Genomic DNA, 26,018 nt, shown 5'->3' with positions numbered 1-26,018 from the left:
TCTACATTGTGGAATGGCTAGATTGACCTAATTAACATATGCATTATCTTCCATACATAGCAATTTTTGTGGTGAAAACACATAAAATCTACCCTCAGCAATTTTTAAGAATACAGTAAAGACATATCTCGTTTTACTGCACTTTCCTTTATTGCACTTTGCAGATATTGCATTTTTTACAAATTAATGGTTTATAGCAACCCTGCATCAAGTAAATCCATTGGCCCCATTTTCCCAAAAACATGTGCTCACTGTGTCTCTGTGTCACACTTTGGTAATTCTTACCATATTTTAAACTTTTTCATTATTATTTTATCTCTTATGATGATCTGTGATCAGCAATATATGATATTACTATTATAATTGTTTTGGAGTGACATGAGCCACAGCCATATAAGATGGCAAACTTAATCGACAAATGTGTAGTTCTGACTACTCCACCAACCAACTGTTCTCCTGTTTCTCTCCCTCACCTTGGGTCTCTTTATTCCCTGAGACACAGCAATATTGAAATTAATGATTATTAATAATCCCCACAATGGCCTTTAACTGTTCAAGTGAAAGGAAGAGTCATATGTCTTTCACTTTAAATCAAAAGCTTAAAATGATTAAGCTCAGTGAGAAAGGCCTATGGAACATCAAGACAGGGTGAAAGCTAGGCCTCTTGACTTACAATAGCCAGGTTGTGAGTGCCAAAGAAAAGTTCTTGAAGTAAATTAAAGTGATATTCTAGTGAACACACCACTGATAAGAAAGAGAAACAGCCCTTATTGCTGATAGGAAGAAAGTTTTAGTGGTCTCGATAGAATAGCAAAACCAGTCACAACACTCTTTTAAGCTAAAGCTTAATGCAAAGCAAGGCTCTTAACTCTCTTCAGTTCTATAAGGTCTGAGAGGTGAAAAAACTGCAAAAGAAAAGTTGGAAGTTGGCAGAGGTTAGTTTGTGAGGTTGAAGGAAAGAAATCATCTCTATAACATAAGTCTAAGTTGAAGCACCAAGAGCTGATGTAGAAGCTGCAGCAAATTATGCAGAAAAATCAAGCTGAGATAATTGATGAAGTTGGTTACACTAAATAACAGATTTTAAGTAGACAAACAGCCTTTCATTGGAAGAAAATTACATCGAAGGTGCCTATAGATAGAGAGAAGTCAGTACCTGGCTTCAAAGCTTCAAAGAACAGGCTGAATCTCTTGTTAGGGATTAATGAAGCTGCTGAATCTAAGTTGAAGCTACTGTTCATTTACCCATGTGGAAAATCCTAAAACTCTTAAGAATTATGCTAAATCTACTCTTGCTGTGTCCTAGAAATATAACAACAAAGCCTGGATGATGGCATATCTGTTTACAGCATGGTGTACTGAATATTTTCAGCCCACTACTGAGACCTACTGCTCAGCAAAAAAAAAAAAAGATTCCTCTCAAAATATTACTGTTCATTTAAAATGTACCCAGTCACCCAAGAGCTGTGTTGGAGATGTACAAGATTAATGTTGTTTTCATGCCTACTAACACAACATCCATTCTGCAGTCCATGGATCAAGGAGTAATATTAACTTTCAAGAATACGTTTCGTAAGGCTATAGCTGTCATAATAGCATTTTCTCAGATGGATCTGGGTAAATTGAAAACCTCTAGAAAGAAGTCACTATTCTAGATCCTGTTAAGAATATTTGCAATTCATGAGAAGAAGTCAAAATATCAACATTAACACAAGTTTGGAAGAAGTTGATTCCAATTGTCATGGATGACTTTGAGGGGTTCAAGACATCAGTGGAGAAAGTAACTGTGGATGTGGTGGAAACACCAAGAGAACTAGAATAAGAAGTGGAAACTAAAGATGTGACTGCCTTGCTGCAATCTCATGATAAAATTTGAACAGATGAGGAGTTGATTTTTATGAATGAACAAAGAAAGTGGTTTCTTGAGATGGAATCTACTGCTGGTGAAGATGCTGTGAACACTGTTGAAATGACAACAAACAATTTGAAATATTACATAAATGTATTTGCTAAAGCAGTGACAGGGTTTGAGAGGATTGACTCCAATTTTCAAAAAAGTTCTACTGTGGGTAAAATGCTATCAAACAGCATCAAATGCCACAGAGAAATGTAGCAAAGGAAGTGCCAATTGACCTGACAAACTTCATTATTGTCTTATTTTAAGAAGTTGCCACAGCCACTCCAACCTTCAGCAACCACCACCCTAATGAGTTAAGCAACCATCAATATCTACGTAAGGCAATGCACAGGAAAAAGATTTCAGCTTGCTTTGCTGAAGCCTCAGATGATCACTAGTATTTGTTTAGCAATAAAGCATTTTTAATTAAGGAATGTGCAGCTTAATATATAATGCTATTGCACACTGTAGACTACAGTGTAAAAATAACTCACATGCTGAAATCAAAAAAATTCCTGTGATTCATTTTATTATATTTGTTTTATTGTGGTTGTCTGAAACTGAACACACAGTAACACCATGGTATGCCTGTAATTTAGTAATCATGTTGTACAATATAGCTTTCTCTTTTCTCCTCTCTGACATTTTGTAACATCTCCCTAAAGCCTCCTTCCCAGCTCCTGATAGCCACCATTCTATTCTCTGCTTCTATGAGTTCAGTGCTTTTAGATTCCACATATAAGGGAGATCATGAAGTATATGTCTTTCTGTGTCTGGCTTATTTCACTCGACATAATGTTTTCTGCAATCATCCATGTTGTTGCAAATGACTGGATTTCCTTCTTTTCAAAGGCTAAATAGTATTCTGTTGTGTATATATACCACATTTTGTTAATCCATTCATCAATTTATGGACCCTTAGTTTGATTCCATATATTGGCTATTGTGAATAATGGTGCAATAAACATGGAAGTACAGCTATCTCTTGGATATACTGATTTCATTTTTCTTGGATATATACCAAGTAGTGGGACTGCTAGATCATATAGTAGTTTTATATTTAGCTTTCGGTGGAAGCCTTATACTGTTTTCCTTAATGCCTGTACTAATTTCCATTCCCACCAACAGTGTGCAAGTGCTCCCTTTTCTCCACATACTCTCCAACAATAGTTATCTTTTGTCTTTTTGATAATAGCCATTATAACAGGCACCTACTATATCTATGTTTTCTGAAGCACATATTTTTTCCTAATATAAAATATTTATTTATTGTTTGCTTGTCATTCATTGCCTACTTATCTTCTCCTAGACTCTAAGCTCTAGGTAGCAGATATTTTTCTCTATTTTGTTCACTGGTTGAATCCCAGGTACTTCAATCAATGCTGGACATACATTAATTGCTCAACAAATATGTTCTAAATGAATGAATGAATTGAACAATCCCTATGGAGAATATGTAGTATATTAGATTGACACTATGTCATACAATATTTTGATAAACTAGTGAAGGCAGCAATGTCAGTCCAATCATTAAGCTAAAAATAGAAATAGTAAGTATAATTCATTCAATTACAAAGTATTATTGCATGCTGCTTTCATTCATTATTTTTTAAACATTAATTCAGTGCTTACACATTAAACTTCACCATCATTTATATAGCTATATCCATCCATAAACACATGCACATATGTGCTATTTATAAACACTTGGACAGGGACACACATGCAAGAAATAAAAGTGGTGGGGTAGAAGGAACAAAGTAGAAGGAAAATGAGAACAAAAAAGGCTTGTTCATGAAGTGTTAGGACAGCATTTGGTTTGTAGGGGGCTGAAGAGAGGGTTTTCTTCCCTGTGAATCTTTCTATGTTTTCAAAAAGAACTGGAAAAACTGAAGGTTTTATCACCTTTCTCACAGTCATAAGGGTTTTCTCCAGTGTGAACCTTCTCATGTCTTTGAAAGCAATTGGGAAATTTAAATCTTTTACCACATTTTTTTACATTAAAAGAGCTTCTCTCCCGTATGAGTCATTTCATGGTTTTGAACATTACTGGACAAACTGAAGACTTCACCACATTTCTTATATTCATAGAGGTTTTCTCCAGTACTGGTTCTTCCACATTTTTAAAGGGAACTGGGAAAATTGCATGCTTTCCCATATTCCTCGCATTCATAGAATTTCTCTCCAGTATGAGTTCTTTCATGTGCATAAAGGGAACCAGAGCCTCTGAAAACTTTACCAAATTTCTAACATTCATAGAGTTTTTTCCTACAGGGAGTCCTTTCATGTAGTCTAAGGAAGCTGGAATGTATGAAGGCTTTACCACATTTTGCATATTCATAAAGTTTTTCTTCAGAATAGTTTTTTTCTCATGTCTTTGCATGGAACTGGAACAACTGAAGCCTTTACCACATTTCTTACATTCATAGAGTTTCTCTCTGATATGAGTTATTTCATGTTTTTGAAGGAAACTGGAAAGACTGAATGATTTGCCACATTTCTTATGTTCATAGATGATTTAAAGTCACAATGAAAACTTTTATGTCATTAAATGAAACTGGGACAATGGGATGCTTTCCTTTACTACTTAATTCATAGGATTTCTCTCTAGTGTGAGCTATTTTATGTATTCAATGAGTACTGAAGAAAATGAAAGCTTTACCACATTGTTTATATTTATAAGGTTTCTTTCCTGTATGTGTTCTTTGATGTTTACAAAATGAACTTAGAAAATCAAAGTGTGTATTACTGTTTCTCTGAATAGTCTTGAGAGAAATGAAGACTTTCCCACATTGTTTACATTTATGTGACTTATCTCCACATTCCCCACACTCATGGTTTGAGTCCAGTGTGACATACAATATGCTTCTCAAGGGATTAATGACATGAAAACTTTTCCACACACACTACATTAACATGGTTTTACTCCTGTAGGACTTTTCTTGTTCAGATTAACATTTAGAATCTGGCTGAAGGTTTCCCATGATGACTTGACTACCTTCCTTACTTCAACACAGTCTCTCTATGATATAACTTCTTAAATTTCTCCCAGGAGTTTTGAACTGATCTCCAATGTTGTCATCATCCTGTTTGTTTCCTACAGAAGCCAAGTTCCTGGAGGTTTTCTCCATCACATCTCTATCAAGATTCTTCTGAGAAGGATCCAACAAAGCCCCCTTCTCCTGAATTAAGTTCCCTGCCACATCTTCAAAAGGCCACTGAGTCCATTTCTCAGGTTCTGGTATGTCTCAATGTTCTACCTATGGATTTCTCAGTACCTTCAGTAACAGCGCAACAGAGGCTATGACAAAGCCACTTGGGACTTCTGGCAGCAGAGAAGATAAATCAGTGGAGATGAAATCCCCAGGTATTCTCATATTTCCATTCTCAAGTCCAATGTCGATCTAAAAAAAATTCGGAGTGTATTTCTGTAGTTTTGGACACCGTTGTCAGTTTGTTCTATGATCAGAAAATGAATTCCTAGAAGGTGGCTGGCAAGATGGCTGAATAGAAACAGCTCCAGTCTACAGCTCCCAGCGAGATCAATGCAAAAGGTGAGTGATATCTGTATTTCCAACTGAGGTATAGATCATCTCATTGGGACTGGTTAGACAGTGGGTCCAGCCCATGGAAAGTGAGCTGAAGCAGGGTGGGGCATCACCTCACCTGGAAAGTTCAAGGGGTTGGGAAACTCCCTCCCCTACCCAAGGGAAGCAGTGAGGGGCTGTGCCATGAGGAATGGTGCATTCCAGCCCAGATACTATGCTTTTCTCACAGTCTTTACAACCCGCAGACCAGGAGATTCCCTCAGGTGCCTAAACCACCAGGGCCCTGGGTTTCAAGCACAAAACTGGGTGGCCATTTGGGAAGAGACTGAGCTAGCTGCTAGAGTTTTATTTCATGCCCCAGTGGCACCTGGAATGCTAGGAAGACAGAACCATTCACTCCCCTGGAAAGGAGGCTGAAGCCAGGGAACCAAGTGGTCTAGCTCAGCAGATCCCACCCCAATAGAATCCAGCAAGCTAAGACCCACTGGCTGGAAATTCTCACTGCCAGCATAGCAGTCTGAAGTCAACCTGGAACACTGGAGCTTGGTGGAAGGAGGGGCATCCACCATTACTGAGGCTTGAGTAAGCAGTTTTCCCCTCACAGTGTAAACAAAGTTTCCAGGAGGTTCAAACTGGGTGTAGTCCATGACAGCTCAACAAAGCTGCTGTAGCTAGACTGCCTCTCTAGATTCCTCCTCTCTGGGCAGGGCATCTCTGAAAGAAAGACAACAGTCAGGAGCTTATAGATAAAACTCCCATCTCCCTGGGACAGAACACCTGGGGGAAGGGCCGGCTGTGGGAATAGCTTCAGCAGACATAAACGTTCCTGTCTGTTGACTCTGAAAAGAGCAGTGGATCTCCAAGCACAGTGCTCAAGCTCTGCTAAGGACAGACTGCCTCCTCAAGTGGATCCCTGACTCCTGTGCTCCTAACTGGGAGATACCTCCCAGCAGGGGTTGACAGACACCTCAAACAGGAGAGCTCTGGCTGGCCTCTAGCAGGTGCCCCTCTGGGATGAAGCTTCCAGAGGAAGAAGCAGGCAGCAATCTTTGCTGTTCTGCAGCCTCTACTGGTGATACCCAGGCAAACAGGTCTGGAGTAGACCTCCAGCAAACTCCAGCAGACCTGCAGTAGAGGGGCCTGACTGTTAGAAGGAAAATTAACAAACAAAAAGAAATAGCATCAACATCAACAAAAAGGATATCCACACAGAAACTTCATCCAAAGGTCAGCAACATCAAAGACCAAAGGTAGATAAATCCATGAAGATGAGGAAAAACCAGTGCAAAAAGCCTGAAAATTCCAAAAACCAGAATACCTCTTCTCTTCTAAAGGATCACAAAACTAGATGAAGCCAGTAAGGGAACAAAACTGGATGGAGAATAAGTTTGATGAATTGACAGAAGTAGGCTTCAGAAGGTGGATAACAACAAACTCCTCCAAGCTACAGGAGCATGTTCTAACCCAATGCAAGGGAACTAAGAACATTGGAAAAAAGGTTAAAGAATTGCTAACTAGAATAACCAGTTTAGAGAAGAACATAAATAACCTGATGGAGCTGAAAAACACAGCACGAGAACTTTGTGAAGCATACACAATTATCAATAGCTGAACCAATCAGGGGAAAAAAGGATATCAGAGATTGAAGATCAACTTAAGAAATAAAGTGTGAAGATGAGATTAGAGAAAAAAGGATGAAAAAGAATGAACAAAACCTCCAAGAAATATGGGATTATGTGAAAACACCAAACCTACATTTGATTGCTGTACCTGAAAGTGACGAGAAGAATGAAACCAAGTTGGAAAACACTCTTCAGGGTATTATCCAGGAGAACTTCCCCCAAACTAGCAAGACAGGACAACATTCAAATTCAGGAAATGCAGAGAACACCACAAAGATACTCCTTGAGAAAAGCAACCCCAAGACACATAATTGTCAGATTCACCAAGGTTGAAATGAATGAAAAATGTTAAGGGCAGCCAGAAAGAAAGGTCAGGTTACCCGAAAAGGGAAGCCCATCAGACTAACAGTGGATCTCTCATCAGAACCCTACAGCCAGAAGAGAGTGGGGACCAATATTCAACATTCTTAAAGAAACGAATTCTCAACCCAGAATTTCTTATTCAGCCAAATGAAGCTTCATAAGTGAAAGAGAAATAAAATCTTTTACAGACAAGCAATGCTGACAGATTTTGACATCACCAGGCCTGCCTTACAAGAGCTCCTGAAGGAAACACTAAATATGAAAAGGAAAAACTGGTACTAGCCACTGCAAAAATATACCAAATTGTAAAGACCATTCACACTATGAAGAAACTGCATCAACTAATAGGCAAAATAACCAGTTAGCATCATAATGCAGGATCAAATTCACATACAAAAATATTAATCTTAAATGTAAATGGGCTAAATGCCCCAATTAAAAGACACAGACTGGCAAATTGGATAAAGAGTCAAGACCCATCAGTGTGCTGTATTCAGGAGACTCATCACATGTACAAAGACACACATAGGCTCAAAATAAGGGGATGGAGGAATATTCACCAAGAAATTGGAAAGAAAAAAAAAAGCAGGAGTTGCAATCCTAGTCTCTGATAAAACAGACTTTAAACCAACAAAGATCAAAAAAGACAAACAAGGGCACTACATAATGGTAAAGGACTCAATGCAACAAGAAGAGCTAACTATCCTAAATGTATATGCACCCAATACAGGAGTATCCAGATTCATAAAGCAAGTTATTAGAGACCTACAAAGAGACTTAGACTCCCACACAATAATAGTGGGAGACATTAACACCCCACTGTCAATATTAGATCAATGAGACAGAAAATTAAGAAAGTTATTCAGAACTTGAACTCAGCTCTGGACCAAGCAGACGTAATAGACATCTACAGAATTATTCTCCACCCCAAATCAACAGAATATACATCCTTCTCAGCACCACATCACACTTATTCTAAAATTGACCACATAACTGGAAGTAAAAAACTCCTTAGCAAGTGGAAAATAACAGAATTGACAACAAACAGTCTCTCAGACCACAGTGCAATCAAATTAGAACTCAGGATTAAGAAACTCACTTAAAACCACACAACTGCATAGAAACTGAACAACCTGCTCATGAATGACTACTGGGTAAATAATGGAATTTAGGCAGAAATAAATAAGTTATTTAAATCAATGAGAACAAAGACACAATGCACCAGAATCATGGGGACACAGCTAAAGCCATGTTTAGAGGGAAATTTATAGCACTAAATGCCCACAGGAGAAATACCCACAGAAGAACAATCTAAAATTGACACCCTAACATCACAATTAAAAGAAATAGAGAAGCAAGAGCAAATAAATTCAAAAGCTAGCAGAAGACAAGAAATAACTATGATCAGAGCAGAACTGAAGGAGATAGAGACATGAAAAACCCTTCAAAAAAAATCAATGAATCCAGGAGCTGGTTTTCTGAAAAGATCAACAAAATACATAGACCAGCAGCCAGACCAACAAAGAAGAAAACAGAGAAGAATCAAATAGACACAATAAAAAATGATAAAGAGGATATCACCACTATCCCACAGAAATACAAACTACCATCAGAGAAAACTATAAACAAAATCCTATGCAAATAAACTAGAAAATCTAGAAGAAATGGATAAATTCCTGGACACATACATCCCCTCAAGACTAAACCAGGAAGTCAAATCCCTGAATAGACCAATAACAAGGTCTGAAATTGAGGCAGTAATTAATAGCCTACCAACCAAAAAAAAGCCCAGGACCAGACGGATTCATAGCCAAATTCTACCAATGGTACAAAGAGGAGCTGGTACTATTTCTTCTGAAACTATTTCAAACAACAGAATAAGAGGGACTCCTTCCTAACTCATTTTATGAGACCAGTGTTATCCTGATACCAAAACCCAGCAGAGACACAACAAAAAAAGAAAATTTCAGGCCAATATCCCTGATAAACACCAATGTGGAAATTCTCAATAAAATACTGGCAAACTGAATCCAGCAGCACATCAAAAAGCTTATCCAACATGATCAAGTCAGCTTCATCCCTGGGATGCAAAGCTGGTTCAACATATGCAAATCAATAAATGTAATCCATCACATAAACAGAATCAATAACAAAAACCACATGATTATCTCAATAGATGGAGAAAAGGCCTTCAATAAAATTCAACACCGCTTCATGATAAAAACTCTCAATAAATTAGGTATTGATGAAACGTACCTCAAAATAATAAAAGCTATTTATGACAAACCCACAGCCAGTATCATACAGAATGGACAAAAGCTGGAAGCACTCCCTGTGAAAACCGGCACAAGACAGGGATGCCCTCTCTCACCACTTCTATTCAACATAGCATTGGAAGTTCTGGCCGGAGCAATTAGGCAAGAGAAAGAAATAAAAGAGTATTCAAATAGGAAGAGAGGAAGTCAAATTGTCTCTGTTTGCAGATGACATGATTGTACATTAGAACACACCATCATCTCAGCCCCAAATCTCCTTACGCTGATAAGCAACTTCAGCAAAGTCTCAGGATACGAAATCAATCTGCAAAAAATCACAAGCATTTCTATAACCCAATAATAGACAAACAGAGAGTCAAATCATGAGTGAACTCCCATTCACAATTGCTACAAAGAGAATAAAATCCCTAGGAATACAACTTACAAGGGATGTGAAGGACCTCTTCATGAACTAAAAACCACTGCTCAAGGAAATAAGAGAGGACACAAACAAATGGAAAAACATTCCATGCTCATGGGTAGGAAGAATCAATATTGTGAAAATGGCCATACTGCCCAAAGTAATTTATAGATTCAATATTATCCCCATCAAGCTACCATTGACTTACTTCACAGAATTAGAAAAAACTACTTTAAATTTCATATAGAACCAAAAAAGAGCCTCTATAGACAAGACAATCCTAAGCAAAAAGAACAAAGCTGGAGGCATCACACTACCTGACTTCAATCTATATTACCAGGCTACAGTAACCAAAACAGTATGGTCCTGGTACCAAAATCGATATGTAGACCAATGGAACAGAACACAGGCCTCAGAAATAACATCACACATCAACAACTATCTGATCTTTGACAAATCTTGACAAAAACAAGCAATGGGGAAAAGATTCCCTATTTAATAAATAGTGTTGGGAAAACTGGCTAGCCATATGCTGAAAACTGAATCTGGACCCCTTCCTTACACCTTATACAAAAAATAACTCAAGATGGACTAAAGACTTAAATGTACAACCTAAAACCATAAAAACCCTAGAAGAAAACCTAGGCAATACCATTCAGGACATAAGCATGGGCAAAGACTTCATGACTGAAACACAAAAGCAATGGCAACAAAAGCCAAAATTGACAAATGGGATCTAATCTATCTATCTGACAAAGAGCTAATATCCAGAATCTAAAAGCAGCTTAAACAAATTTACAAGAAAAGAACAAACAACCCCATCAAAAAGTGGGCAAAGTATATGAACAGCCAACATATGACAAAAACCTCATCATCACTGGTCATTAGAGAAATGCAAATCACAACCACAGTGAGATACCATCATTAAAAATAAATCTAGAGATAAGAGATTCTGGAGACATATACGCTCATTGTGGCACTGTTTACAATAGCAAAGACTTGGAACCAACCCAAATGCCCATCAAGGTTAGACTGGATAAAGAAAATGTGGCACATATACACCATGGATGAATCCGGAAACCATCATTCTCAGCACACTGACACGAGAACAGAAAACCAAACACCGCATGTTCTCACTCATAAGGGGTGTTGAACAATGAGAACACATGGGCACAGGGAGGCGAACATCACACGCTGGGGTCTGTTGGGGGATGGGGAGCTAGGGGAGGGATAGCAGGGGGTTGGGAGGTTGGGAAGGGATAACATTAGGAGAAATAGCTAATGTAGATAATGGGGGGATGGAGGCAGCAAACCACCATGGCATGTGTAGACCTATGTAACAATCCTGCAAAATCTGCACATGTATCCCATAACTTAAAGCATAAAAAAAAAAGTCCTGGGCCAGGTGCGGTGGCTCACCCCTGTAATCCCAATACTTTTAGGAGTCTGAGGTGGGTGAATCATGAGGTCAGAAGGTCGAAACCATCTTGGCTAACACAGTGAAACCCCGTCTCTACTAAAAATACAAAAAACACAAAAATCAGCTAGTTGTGGTGGCACACACCTGTAGTCCCAGCTACTCAGGAGGCTGAAGCAGGAGACTTGCTTGAGCCCGGGAGGCAGAGGTTGGAGTGAGCTGAGATCATGCCACTGCACTCCAGTCTAGATGACAGAGCGATACTCCGTCACCCCACCCGCCCCAAAAAAAAAAAAAAAAAAAAAGTCCAGAAACAACAGTTGCTGGAGAGGATGTGGAGAAATAGGCACATGTATACCTATGTAACAAACCACACACTCTGCACATGTATCCCCGAACTTAGAGTGTAATTAAAAAAATAAAATGAATTCCTGAATTTTGAAAACCCAAAAATGTGAGGACTAGAATACAAATCATTTTCCATTGCTTTCTGATCCTTCAACAGGAAATCATCTCACCAAGCTGTCTCAAATTCAATCACCAAGCCTTCTAGCTGAGCTTTTACTATATTTGCCCTCTCTATAAATCTATACCTATATCTATCTATCTATCTATCTATCTATCTATCTGAGACAGAGTCTCACTCTGTCACTCAGGCTGTAATGCAGTGGCACAATCATGGCTCACTGCAGCCTTGACTTCTGAGGCTCAAGCAATCCTCCCATCTCAGGCTCCAAAGTAGCTGGGACTACAGGTATGCACCACTACACCTGGATAGGTTTTTTATATTTTTTGGAGATGAGGACTTATTATGTTGCCTCCCATCTCAGCTTCCCAAAGCACTGAGATTACAGGCATGAGCCACCACACACAGTCTATATTTACTCTATATTTAAAGATCACTTAGAAATGAGTGTAAGAGATCATAAGTTGATTACCAGATTAATAAAATAGTTATATTAATTGAGTAAGATTACATAGCTCATGTGTGACAACTTTATTGAGGGACTTATTGGGTTTCCAGTGATTATACTTTGCTCTGAAACATTATATCCCCAAGACTACAGATCTAAACAAAAAAACCTAATGCATTAAACCAAACATATCTTTAAGGAAGCATGATGTATTGGAAAGAGTTTTGTAGTCAGACAGCTTTGAGTTTGAATCCTGACTTAGCTATGTAGGAGCTGTGTGACCTTGGGAAAGTGCCTTAACTCTCTAAGTTAAATGGAGATGATATCGTCTACCTTATGAGGATTTTTTGTAAAAGATGGTAATACATAAGTGTTCAATACTTAAATATCAATTACCATTTAAAATGAATAAAATTATGTGTGAATGAAGAAATTTTGCAGCTTAGCATTCCATAGTAATTACACATTTTAGGAGATCTTTCATGAAGGGGCTAGTGTAGTAGCTTATTAATTCAACAATTATTTATTGAGCATCCATTCTATGCTGAGCATTGTGCTGCATATTATAGTGGATACCATGCTCTCAAGGAACACAGTAGGGTAAACTAAACTACTATAATAAATTAACCCAAATATGTAATGGTTCAAATGCAACAGAGAGTCAATTCTTGTCTTTATAGCAACCAGGGAGAATATAGAGGTCACTAGGTGGCTTTTCTGCTTTCAACATGTGGTGTCCAATGTTGGTTTGTTTTTCACCATTCCTTTCTGTGGAGAGCCAAATAAAGTTCCGAAGTGTATGTGTGGAGGTTCTATGGGCAAGTCTTGGAATTAACACATGTAAGTTCGGTTCCAATTCCATTGGAGAGAATTTAGACAGATGGTCTAACCTAACTGCAAGAGAGGCTGGAAAACTGTAGTCTAAGCTGTGTGCCCAGGAAAAAGGGGAGAACAGAGATTGGTAGGCAATAATAATAAATCCAATTTATTACTATCTGTCTTTTATTCAAACTGTTCTTTTTCAATGGGTCATAGAAGAACTTCATACTAAAGCATATGATTTCCTTACGGCCTGGCAAGGCTTATATTTTCTCTCCCTCTTTCTCTTTCTCTTTCCCCAGTTTGTCTTTAAGACTGGGATGGCCTCTGTAGAGTTAAGCCTCTACGTAGTCCTTCTCTCCTCCCATATTTCTGAAGGCCATCTTGGCTGTCTCCTATAGTTCCGTAGAGCAACAGGGCAGAAGTATCTGCCCCTATAGTACCTACTGCTTCCCTGCAAAATGGAGAAGAGTCAATCAAATGGAATACATACACACACACATACACAAAGGAGAGAGAGAGAGAGGAGAGAGAAAGAGAAAGAGAGAGAGAGAGAGATTGCCAAACAGATTCTGTATAACTTTTAAAAAGCTTATTTTCAAGCGTGTATCACAGATCTGCTAATCACAGTTCACTGTAAAAGAATTCGAGAATAAGCTAGCAATCAGTTGATTACAGATACAAGAAGAGTTTCCTAAAACAGATAAAAATCCTCTTTCCCCGAATGCAATGGTTGAGCAAATGCCTCTTGTGGGAGAGGTTCTTATGTTATTGTTTGTTGTTTGGATGAACAGAAAGTGACTTTATCACTCTGAGAATGGAATAATAGCTCTCAGTAAAGTTTGCAAATCTGTCCCTTCTTGAGTGTGTGTGTGTGTGTGTGTGTATGTACATAAATTTAGGTATTGTTCTCCCTCCCACAACTCCCCACACAGATATTCACCACATACTTTTGTGAGAATTGGCCAAGTACAAAGCCTGGTCAGACTGAGATCGCTAGTAGAATGAGTTTTTTGGGGGGAAGCAAATAGGAAAGTGAGAGGTATGGAAGTAGGGACACAAAGAACCCCCTTATAGAAATGGTGAATCAAATTTCATTAAATCATCAGTAATTCATTCTTTGGGCCTCAAAAGCATTCTAGTCTGCAATAGACATTTTGTAACATGCAAAAGCCTGGGAAAGGGATAATACTTCTAGATGTGCCCAGTAATATGTCTACTAGAAGAAACAGCTGATGAGACAGCAAAGGGCAAGACCATATAAGAAGGAAAATCAGGCTAGGCATGAACAGAAGGAAAGTGCAAAAGTAGGAGGGTGGAGATGGGAAAGGAGACTGAATAGGAATAGAAGGCACCAAGATAAGAGTTTATCTGCTTCATAAATTCGATTGGGTCCATGTTCAGATCTTCTGGTTCCCTCTTTGCTTTTCTTTTTTTGTAGTTTCCTCATGCTATTTTATATTTCTTTTCCTAATCTCTATTTTTTTTAAATACTAAATCAGATTCAGGGTTGATCTAGAAGATTGAAAGATGTGGAATTAGTGTGAAGTTTCTGGGCACAAATAGAGGAAGAATACAAGAGTGGAAAGAAGTTATAAGCAAGAGAAATATCTAGTACAGGCAAATGGGTATTATGGCTTTTTCTCTTTTTCCCATTAGAGTGTTTCCATCTTAGTTTGTTTTCTCACCCCAAATAACATTCAGAATCAAAATTACATTAGACCAGCTTTAGAACAGAGGAAACTGGGAGATAGTCCAAGGAGAGAACATTTATAAAAAAAAAAAAAAAAAAAAAAAAAAGCATCCGGGAAGATGGAGTTATAGCCTTTGCTCATTACACAAAATAAACTAAATTAAAAGAAGAAGAAATCAGTGGTGCAGTTGCCAAAAGAACGAACTTGCTTTGGGTTAGTGGAAACAAAAACAAAAATCACCAATACCTTGAAACTTCTGAGTATCCTAGAATTCTTGAGGTTGTATTTAAGTCTCCTAAATCTATCATTTATGTTAAAGTATTTTTTCAAAATGATAAACACTTTGTAGCTGAAAGGTTTCTTATCTGACTTTCCTAGGAATATATGACAGACCTCTTTGTTTACACGTCATGACTTGAAAAACCCTAATGAAAGTAGAGATTTATTACCAATGTTAAAATACTGCACATACAGTTATTCTTGGAAGGCACAGATCATGACCATAATTAAGGAAAAATTCTTAAGAACCCAGTGTCTTCTTGGATGTTGTTTATTAGTGCATAGCCAGTTGTGCATGTTCCTCCATGACATAGTGTTGGCTTATTTTCTCTCTTTGTTCATTATTTTTTCTCCTCTAGGGGATTTATTTTTAGAACTTATTGAAATTGGAGAGTTCAGTGGAATTGGATATAATAAATAAAAACAGCTTGACAGAAAAACAAAGAAATTCAAGAAAAAAATACTTGGTTTATCTTTGTGGAACAAACCCTTGGCTTCTAAGGAAAAAGAACCATTTTATCTAATTAACTTTTGCAGTTCCTTGAGAGTCAACCTTTGGGGTGATTATTCTTGTTTGAAAAATTAAGTGGCTCTAGTGACTTCATAAAGCTTATCAAAAGTAGGTACACAGACAAGTAGAGCCAGAGAGCAGCACGGGGCGGACATGCAGGGTGGGGGATGCGGGGCTGTGGCACACCCCCCTACCCACCCAGAGGCCCTGAGAGAGAGAAGAGCACTGCTCCAGCCACCCAGCGCCACCTGGCTTAAAGCCCTTACCGCCTTTGACATCTCAGCCCGTCAAGCAGGGGAGTCCTGGCGGAGCCCTCCCTCACTTGGTCAGGGTTCCACATCACAGGAAGCAGAAGCCATGGATCCTGGGCAGCAGCCACCATCTCAACCAGCCCACCAGGGCCAAGGGAAGCAGCCTGGGCAGCCCTCCCAGCGGCAGGCTCTGCCATCTGGGCCGGAGCAACCAGCACCCCCTGGCGACCCAGGCAGCACCATAGTCACTCCTCACAGGGCGCCAGATCATGCACATCCAAGAGAACTCAGAGACCGATCCAGAGGCACTCTTGAGCACCGCCATGAACCCTATGATGGCCAACATATCCCAGACCATGCCCATGAGGCTCTGGAAGCTGCCTGACTCCTTCAAGCAGCAGGAACCCAAATCCCACTCCCGACAGGCCAGTACTGACAAAGGCTCTGCAGGAACCCTGACTCCACAGCATGTTCCAGCTTATTCCTTGCAGTTGGGATCTGTTTCTCCTGGGACATTGACTCCCACTGCAGTAGTCTCTGGCCCAGCAGCTACACCCACAGCTCAACATCGTTGACAGTCTTCTTTGGAGATACTTAATGATGTATCTCTGTCAGCAGGCTGGGAGATGGCGAAGACATCTTCTGGTAAGAGATGCTTCTTAAATAACATAGATCAGACAACATGGCAGGACCCCAGGGAGGCCATGCTCTCTCAGATAAATATTACAGCCTCCACCAGTCCACCAGTGCAGCAGAGTATGAACTTGGCCTCAGGTCCTCTTCATGCTGGATGGGAATAAGCCATGACTCCAGTTGAAGAAATTATTATCTAAACCATGAAAACAAGACGGCAAGACCCAAGGCTTGACCTTTGTTTTGGTAAAGGGTTATCTCCAAACCTTTTTAGATATTTCTGATTACCATCTTTTGTATATAAATTTGGGAAAGCACACTTAAATAAAATTGCATTGCTTTGTAGTATTTTTTAAAAGTAGGTACACAAATCCTTTGAGAACAGATCTTCCCTAGAGTTTTAATCTGAGTTTGCTCAAATATTTCAAAGTTAGACTGCCAATGTCCAGCCCAGGGAATGATTTCTTGATTCCTGGTTATCTCTAGGTTAAACTGTTTTGCTCTCTGTCATGACCACCTGAAATACGTGTGTTGTTTGTATTACTTCAGTTTCCTCTCTGTGATCCAAGTAGAAATATAAAAGAAAATGAGAGGGAGGAGCTTCATAAAAAAAAGTCAAATGAAACAACAGTAGGAATTGGTGCCCTCTAGGCAACTCAAAATCAATATATGTAGAACTTATCTTCTGTATTCCAAATCTGCTTCTTCTACGAACTTACATTGCTAATGGCATCACTAGCAATGTAATTCAAGTCAGAAAGCCCGGAATATTCTTGATGTCTCCAATGCCCACATGTAGCCACTTATCAAGTTCTGTTTATTTCACCCCTAAAAAAATCTCTCATGTCAGTCCCTTCCTCTCTTACCACACTGCCACTGACCTAGATTTTGCTTTCATCATTTCTCACAAAAATCTCTTAGTCCCTCAGATTTCCTCTTTGCCAATCTTCCCCACTTCTCTGCCACACTGCCACCCACACATTTCTCTAAAAGTTCAATCTGAGTATTCCTTTGCTTACAGTCTCTCATTCATGTCCATTACTTATAGAATTATGGCTAAATTATTTAGCATGAAGTTAAAGGTTTTTTATAACCTAACCTAGTCTACCTTTCCAATCTCATCTGGAGTCATTCATTTCCATGCATCTTATACACTAATACTCACTAGTATCCAGGATTTATTTCTCCTAGCTAATTATGTAGTTTCAGACCTGTCTTTTTTTTTCCTATTGATATTTCTGTCTATCTGGGATGCCCTTACCACCCACCTTCAGCCACTATTAACTCATGCTTAAGATCCAACCCTCAAATATTACCTTTGTTCTTCAGTTTGCCCTTCATTTTCATAACCCTCCAGCCACCCTAGGCACATAGAAATAATTGTTCCCTCATGTACGTTCTTATGAGAACTTTTCTTATAGCTCTTACAAATTTATATTGTATGTGGGTTATATGTGTAAACTAGTCATGCCTTATTGTCTGCTTCTCGTATTCCTGCTGAGTATATATCACTATGGTCTATATCAAGTGTCCCTGTTGACTCTCATTCTACAGCTGATTGGTCCAAAGGAGAAACAGTGTTTCACAATGGACAGATCTGGTGGTCATCACATTAAACAAATGGTCAAGGTTGAGATCACTAACACTGGAACAGCTTAACATTATATGCCTATTGATGTGATACTGTGGGAAGTATACATACTGCCCTGGTGATCTTGGTAGATAAATCTCACCTGAGGCTAATCACAAGTAAGCATTCAAATAAATCCAAAATGTGAGACATTCTGCAGAACATCTGGTCTGGGGAAAATGAGGTGATAGGAACCTCACATCTACTCTGTAAATCTTTAGCACTATCAGTTAGAGCCTTTGAATTCAAATCAGGTAATAACCTCTTCTTGCAAATGCAGCATGTCTCAAAAACTCTCAGAAGTGTAACCCACCTACAACTATTTGCTGCCATCCACTAGTGAAAGGCCAGGATTTTCCTGTAACTGTCAAGCAGCTAAATACACATATCCTGTTATCCTTGATCACCTCCCAAGATGTAAATTCATTCAGCTGTCTATTCTTCCTTTAACTACTATTTATTTTCCCCTGACTGAATTTACCACTGATGGCTTAATCTCTTAACTCTCCATTGTGCCTTTTAAAACATCCATTACATTTTAACAAACCGTGCTCCTTCACTGATGGTTAACTTTCTTCTCTGACCTTAATTTAAATAGAGTTATCCCTGGATAACACATTTCTTGCCATACCATCAAATGGAGGCTGCTATTTCTTCCACATTCAATTTAGCTCTGGGTCAAGTGATGGGATCAATATCCTTTTAATTTTATACTACTGCTTCCTGAACTTCACACATCTACTTTGTGAAAACCTCAGTTCATGCAATCAGCTCTAACAGCATCTTCTTTGGTTGCAGATTCTACCAATTACTGCTAATGTTCCTCCATTCAATGAAGATTAAACATATGTTCCAGTGCTGAAGTTCTAGGATATTTCCAATCTATGTTAATGACTCACTCAGCATTCTGAACCTTAATCTCTTTATCTTCCATGACTTCTACCCCATTTCAGCAATCTACTTCCATGGCAACACTCTGGACCTTGTAATCACTAATTACCTCTGAAATAAATTTGGCCACTATACAATTTGGCAAAATTTTTAGGAATCTTACTCTATCAATCTCAAGACATCAGTTCTTCAACCACAACTCAAAGACCCATCTACTTCATCCATATGAACCATCCTTTGCCTTTGCTTTACCTCCCTATCAAACTCAGGTTGCATGGTCTATCACTTCAACCCACTCTTGGCAGTGTCTTTAATTCCTATGTTTTGTGGCCTACCACTTGCTTGAAAAAGTGTTCTATCTAAAAGTATATTTAAACATACATGTTAATCGTGCTGTTAAAATCTTCTTTATCCTTACTGATGTTTTTTGTCTGCTTGATGACTCAAACACTGAGAAAGGTATGGTAAAATATTTGTGATAGATTTGTTAATTTTTCATTTTGTTTCTATAAATTTTACTTTATGTATTTTAACAAAGATATTGGATGCATACAAATTTGGGCTTTTTAATAACTACATAATGAGTTGAAATTTTTATTATATGGTAAGTTTCTCTAGGAATATGTCATATTTATTGTCCATTTTGCCCCATTATAGTATAATACGTAAGTTCTCTACTGTTGAAATGTATCTTCTAACTTCACCAGGATTTTACATTCAATCTCTCAGTGTATCTTTTAAACAGCATATACTTGGATATTTTTATCTCATATTTTAAAATTCAGTCTGTCAATCTTTGTCTTCAGCTGGAAATTTTGCTCCATTTACATTTATTGCTTAAAATTTTCTTAGCTCTTTTGTCTTGCTTTTATCCATATTTTGTAATCTTTTAAAAATAATTTTATTGAGATATAATTCACATATCATAGAATTTACTCTTTTAAAGTATAAAACTCAATTGTTTTTAGTACACAGAGTTGTGTAACCTTCAACACTATCAATTTTAGAATATTTTTATCATTACCAAAAGAAACTCCATATGCATTCACAGGCACAGCCCATGCCCCACCCCAACTTTATCAGCTCTAACCAACCATTAATCTTTGTTCGTTCTCTATGGATTTACCTATTCTGGACATTTCATATAAATGAAATCATATAATGTTGGTCTTTTGTGACTGGCTTCTTAGCATGTTTTCAAGGTTGATCCATGTTGTAGCATATGTCAATTAATCATTCATTTTCATTGCCTAATAATATTCCATTGTGTTGATATACCATGTTTTGCCTATTTATTCATCAATTAATGGACATCTAGGTTGTTTCCACTTTGAGCTATTATAAATAATGCTGATATAAACATCCGTGAACAAAACTTTTTATGGACATATATTTTTATTTCTCTTGGGTGACACCTAAAAGTAAAATTCCTGGGTCAGAAGTCCTAGCCAGAGCAATCAGTCAAGAGAAAGAAATAAAGGGCATTCAAATTGGAAAAGAGGAAGTCAAACTATTTCTGCTTGCCAATGATGATTGTATGCCTATATAATCCTAAAGACGCCTTCAAAAGACTCCTAGATTTGATAAATGAATTCAGTAACACCTTAAATTACAAAATCAATATACACAAATCAGTAGCACTGCTATGCACCAAAAACAACCAAGCTGAGAATAAAATCAAGAACTCAACCCCTTTTACAATAGCTGCAAATAAAATAAAATATGCTCAACCAAGTTAATAAATCTCTATAAGGAGAACTACAAAACACTGCAGAAAGAAATCACAGTTGACACAAACAAATGGAAATACTTCCCATGCTCATGGATTGGAAGAATCAATATCGTGAAAATGACCATACTGTCCAAAGTGATCTACAGATTCAATGCAATTCTATCAAAATACCAACATCATTTTTCATGGAATTAGAAAAAACAATCCTAAATTTTATATGGAACCATAAAAGACCCCAAATAGTCAAAACAATTCTAAGCAAAAAGAACAAATCTGTAAACATCACATTACCCAACTTCAAATTATACTACAAAGCACAGTAACCAAAACAACATGGTACTGATATAAAAGCAGGTACACAGACCAATGGAACAGAATAGAGTACCCATAAATAAAGCCAAATATTAAACTACCAACTGATCCTCAACAAAAGAGACAAAAACATAAATTGGGAAAAGCATACCCTATTCAATAAATGATGGTGGGAAAACTGGATAGCCACTTGTACAAGAATGAAACTGGATCCTATCTTGCACCATATACAAAAAAGTCAACTCAAGATGGATTAAAGATTTAAATCTATGATCTGAAACCATAAAAATTCTAGAAGAAAACCTAGGAAGAACTATTCTGGACATTGGCCTACGCAAAGAATTTATGACTAAGACCCCAAAAGCAAATGCAACAAAAACAAAAATAAACAAATGAGACCTAATTGAACCAAAAGGCTTCTGCACAGCAAAAGAAATAATCAACACAGTAAACAGACAACCCACAGAATGGGAGAAATATTTGCAAACTATGCATGCAACAAAGGACTAATATCCACAATGTACAAGGAACTCAAACAAAAAAGAAACAAATAATCCCATCAAAACAGTGGGCAAATGACATGAATAGATATTTCTTAAAACAAGGTATTCAATATATGAAAAAATGTTCAACATCACTAATCATCAGGGAAAGGCAAATGAAAAGCACAATCAGATACTGCCTTACCCCAGCCAGAATGGTTTATTTATTTATTTGAGACAGGGTCTCACTTTGTCACCCAGGCTGGAGTGCAGTTGCACAATCTTGGTCACTGCAACCTCTGTCTCCCAGGTTCAAGTGATTCTCCTGCCTCAGCCTCCCAAGTAGCTGGGATTACAGGTGTGCACCACCATGCCAGGCTAATTTTTGTATTTTTAGTAGAGATAGGGTTTCACCATTTTGGCCAGGCTGGTCTCAAACTCCTAACCTCAAGTGATCTGCCCACCTTGACCTCCCAAAAATTTGGGATTAAAGGCATGAGCCATCTCATCCAGCCTCAGAATGGTAATTACTAAAAGTCAAAAAACAATAGATGATGGTATAAATGTAGTGAAATGGGAACTTTTATACACTGCTGGTGGAAATGTAAATTAGTACAACCTCGATGGAAAACAGTATGGAGATTCCTCAAGGAAACTAAAAGTAGATCTACCATTTGATCCAGCAATCGCACTACTGCTATCTACCCAAAGGAAAATAAGCCATTAGATCAAAAAGACACCTGCATGTGTATGTTTATCACAACACAATTCACAATTGCAAATGTAACGGCCCAACAGATTCACCTTGCCCACTGCCTAGACAGAGCATCTGTCACCCAAGTAGTGTACCTTATCAAGACAGGGGAATTGCAATAGAGAGAAAGTTATTAACACAGAGCTAGCTGTGCAGGAGGCTAGAGTTTTATTATTGCTCAAATCAGTCTCTCTGAGAACTTGGGGATAGGAGTTTTTAAGGATAATTTCATGGGTAGGGGCCAGTGAGTCGGGAGTGCTGATTGGTTGGGTTGGAGATGAAGTTATAGAAAGTAGACTCTGTCCTCTTGCACTGAGCAGTTCCTGGGTGGGGGCCAAAAGATCAGATGATCCAGTTTATCGATCTGGGTGGTGCCAGCTGATCCATCAAGTGCAGGGTCTGTGAAATATCCTAAGCACAGATCTTAGGTTTTAAAATAGTGATGTTATTCCCAGGAGCAATTTGGAGAGGGTCAGAATCTTGTAGGCTCCAGCCACAGGACTCCTAAACCATAATTTCCAATCTTTGGCTAATTTCTTAGTCCTACTAAGGCAGTCTAGTCCTCAGGCAAGAAGGGGGTTTGTTTGGGGAAAGGGCTATTGTCTTTGTTTCCAAGTTAAACTATAAAAATGTAAAACTACAAAAAGTAAAACTGCATAAAATTTCCTCCCAAAGTTATTTTGGCCTACGCCCGGAATGAACAAGGACAGCTTGGAGGTTAGAAGCAAGATGGAGATGGTTAGGTCAGATTTATTTCACTGTAATAACTTTCTCAGTTATAATTTTGCAATGGCGGTTTCAAAAAGATATGGAACCAACCTAAGTGCTCATCAACTGATGCATGGATAAAGAAAATGTGGTATACATATACCACACACATACCACAGAATACTACTCAGCTCCCCCGCACCCAAAAAAGTGAAATAATGTCTTTTGAAACAACTTGGATGGAGCTGGAGGCCATTATCCTAAGTGAAGTAACTCAGGAATGGAAAACCAAATACTGTATGTTCTCATAAGTGGGAGTTAAGCTATGGGTACACGATGACATACACAGTGGTATAGTGGACGTCGTAAGGATGTCAGAAGGAGGGAGGGTGGAGGGGGATGATGAGTAAAAAAACCCTTCACATTAGTACAAGGTACACTACTTGGGTGACAGATGCACTAAAATCTGAGACTTCACCACTATACACTTCATCCATGTAGCCAAAAGCCACCTGTACACTTAAAACTATTGAAGTCAAAAAAAATTCCTGGGTCATATAGTAAGTGGTATGTTTATCCATTTGAGGAACTGTCACGTTGTTTTCCAACGTATCTGCACCATTTTACATTCTTACCAGCAATGTACAAAAGGTTCCAACATCTCCACATCTGCACTAACTCTTGTTATTGTCTATCCTTTTGATTACAGCCATCCTAATGAATGTGAGCACAATCCTAACGAATGTGAGTATATTACATTTACCATCCTAAGGTAAATGTAAATATAATATTTTTATATGTCTCATGTCTTTTTGATTCCATTTTACCATTACTTTCTTCTTTTCTGTTAAACTGATGTTTTCTAGTATATCATTTTGATTCCCTTATTTACTTTATTCTATTTTGTTTTTAGTTATTTTTCTTAGTGGTTGTCTTGGGAGCTACAATTCACATCTTATCTTAAAACAATCTAGTTCAGATTAATAAAACTTAGTCTCAACAGTAACTTTGCTGCAACACAGCTGTTTTCTCCCCTATCCTTTGGTCTAACATTGTCATACACATTACATCTTTATACATTATAAACACATCAACCGTTTTCTCATTATTGCTTTATGCTGACGTCTTTCAAGTCAGATAGGAGAAGAAAAGTTACGAACAGAAATACATTTACATTGAGTATTATATTTACCTATAGTGATGTTCTTTATTTCTTCATATTGATTCAAGTTACTGCTCAGCATCCCTTCATTTCAGGTTAAAAGATTACCTGTTAGTGTTTCTTATATGGTGGGTCTGCTAGTGATGAATTCTGTCATCTTTTTCCTCCTTCATTTTTGAAGAATAATCATGTTAGTTACAGAATTCTTATTTGAATCTTTTCCTTTCAGCACATTGAATGCCATTCCACTGCCTTATGGCCTCTATTTTTTACTGATGAGAAATTAGTAATCTTATTGAAGATCTCTTGCACTTGATCAGTCATTTTGCTCTTGCATCTTTCAAATTTATCTTGTATTTTTACAAGTTTGAATGTCATTTGTCTCGGTGTAGATGTATTTGAGTTTATTTTACTTATTGAACGTCTTAGTATGTAGGTTTTCATCAAATTTGGAAAGTTTTCAACCATTATTTCTTCAAAATATGCTTACTGGCTGGTTTTTTTTATTGGAACTCCCGTTATGTGTAAGTTGGTACACTTGGTGTCCCACACGTTTCTGCTCCTTCTTCATCATTTATTTCTGTTCTTCAGAGTAGATCCTCTCAAGTGTCCTACTTTAAGATTTCTGATTCTTCTGTGAGCTCAAATCTGCTTTTGAGTTCCACCCGAACCATGGTCCTGCATCCTAATGAAGTACTTTTCAAATACAAAATTTTTATTTGATTCTGTCATATAGATTTTATCTCTTTGTTGATCTTCTCTATTTGGTGAACATCATTTTCACAATTCCTTTAATTCTTGAAGCATGGTTTCCTTTAGTTTTGTGAACATATTTATAATTGTTTATAAATTTTGCATAGTGTATCAAACATCTGGGCTTCCTCAGGTTTAATGACTACTTTTTCTGTGTATGCACCATAGTTTCCATTTCCTTGTCTCTCTCTCTCTCTCTCTCTCTCTCTCTCTCTCTATATATATATATATATATATATATATATATTTAGTAGAGATGGGGTTTCACCATGTTGGCCAGGATGGTCTCAATCTCTTGACCTCGTGATCCGCCCACCTTGGCCTCCCAAAGTGCTGGGATTACAGGCTTGAGCCACCACGCCCGGCCGTGTCTTTAAATTTCTTGTTGAGAACTGGACACGTTATATAACGTGGCAACTCTGGAAATCAGACTTGCCCCTCCCACCCACGCAGGGTTTGTTATCACTGTTTGCATAGTGATTTCCCTGAACTAATTCTTTAGAGTCTGTATTCTTTATTGTAAGCAGCCACTCATGTCTCTGTTCAGATAGTTTGGTGGTCAGCAAATGATTAAACAGATTACCTTAAATGGCTTCAGTCAATAAGTGTGTGCTCGGGGCTCTGTTTATTTGTTGGAGAATGCGTTCAACGCTCTGACAGTTTGCAACTCTGCCTTATCCTTCATTGCTTGACTATGCAGAACTTCAAAATCAGCCAGAGGCAAAAAACTAGGGTGTTCTTAGGCCTTTCCTGTGTATGTACCCAGTCTGCCCTTGTGTATGGCCATCTAAATCTCCAGAAATACGTGAGAACTTTTCAAAGACCCCTTTGGACATCTCATTCTCCAAATTTTTATGTTTTGGGGCCTACTGCTTGTTTCATCCAACTGTTGCTGATGCCTTAAGAAATTGTGATGTCAAATAATTGCTTCTAAATTTTTTTAATGAAAAATATGCTGGGGATAGGCTTT

At 38.0% G+C, this 26,018-nt stretch overlaps 1 protein-coding gene and 1 pseudogene across 1 annotated transcript in view; one reads left to right on the top strand and one right to left on the bottom strand.

The window, feature by feature from the left end:
* Nucleotides 1-26,018, bottom strand: part of IL13RA2 (interleukin 13 receptor subunit alpha 2) — a 122,752-nt gene that overhangs the window by 68,691 nt on the left and 28,043 nt on the right. The gene's annotated exons all lie outside the window — the stretch shown is intronic.
* Nucleotides 16,098-16,859, top strand: LOC105716921 (transcriptional coactivator YAP1-like; annotated as a pseudogene).

This window comes from Aotus nancymaae, unplaced genomic scaffold (genome assembly GCF_030222135.1).
Source record: "Aotus nancymaae isolate 86718 unplaced genomic scaffold, 86718_ANA_hifiasm-v0.15.2.pri h1tg000004l, whole genome shotgun sequence".
NCBI classification, from domain to species: domain Eukaryota; kingdom Metazoa; phylum Chordata; class Mammalia; order Primates; family Aotidae; genus Aotus; species Aotus nancymaae.
The sequence above is the reverse complement of the archived record's forward strand: the minus strand, read 5'-3'. Positions and strand labels throughout refer to the sequence as shown.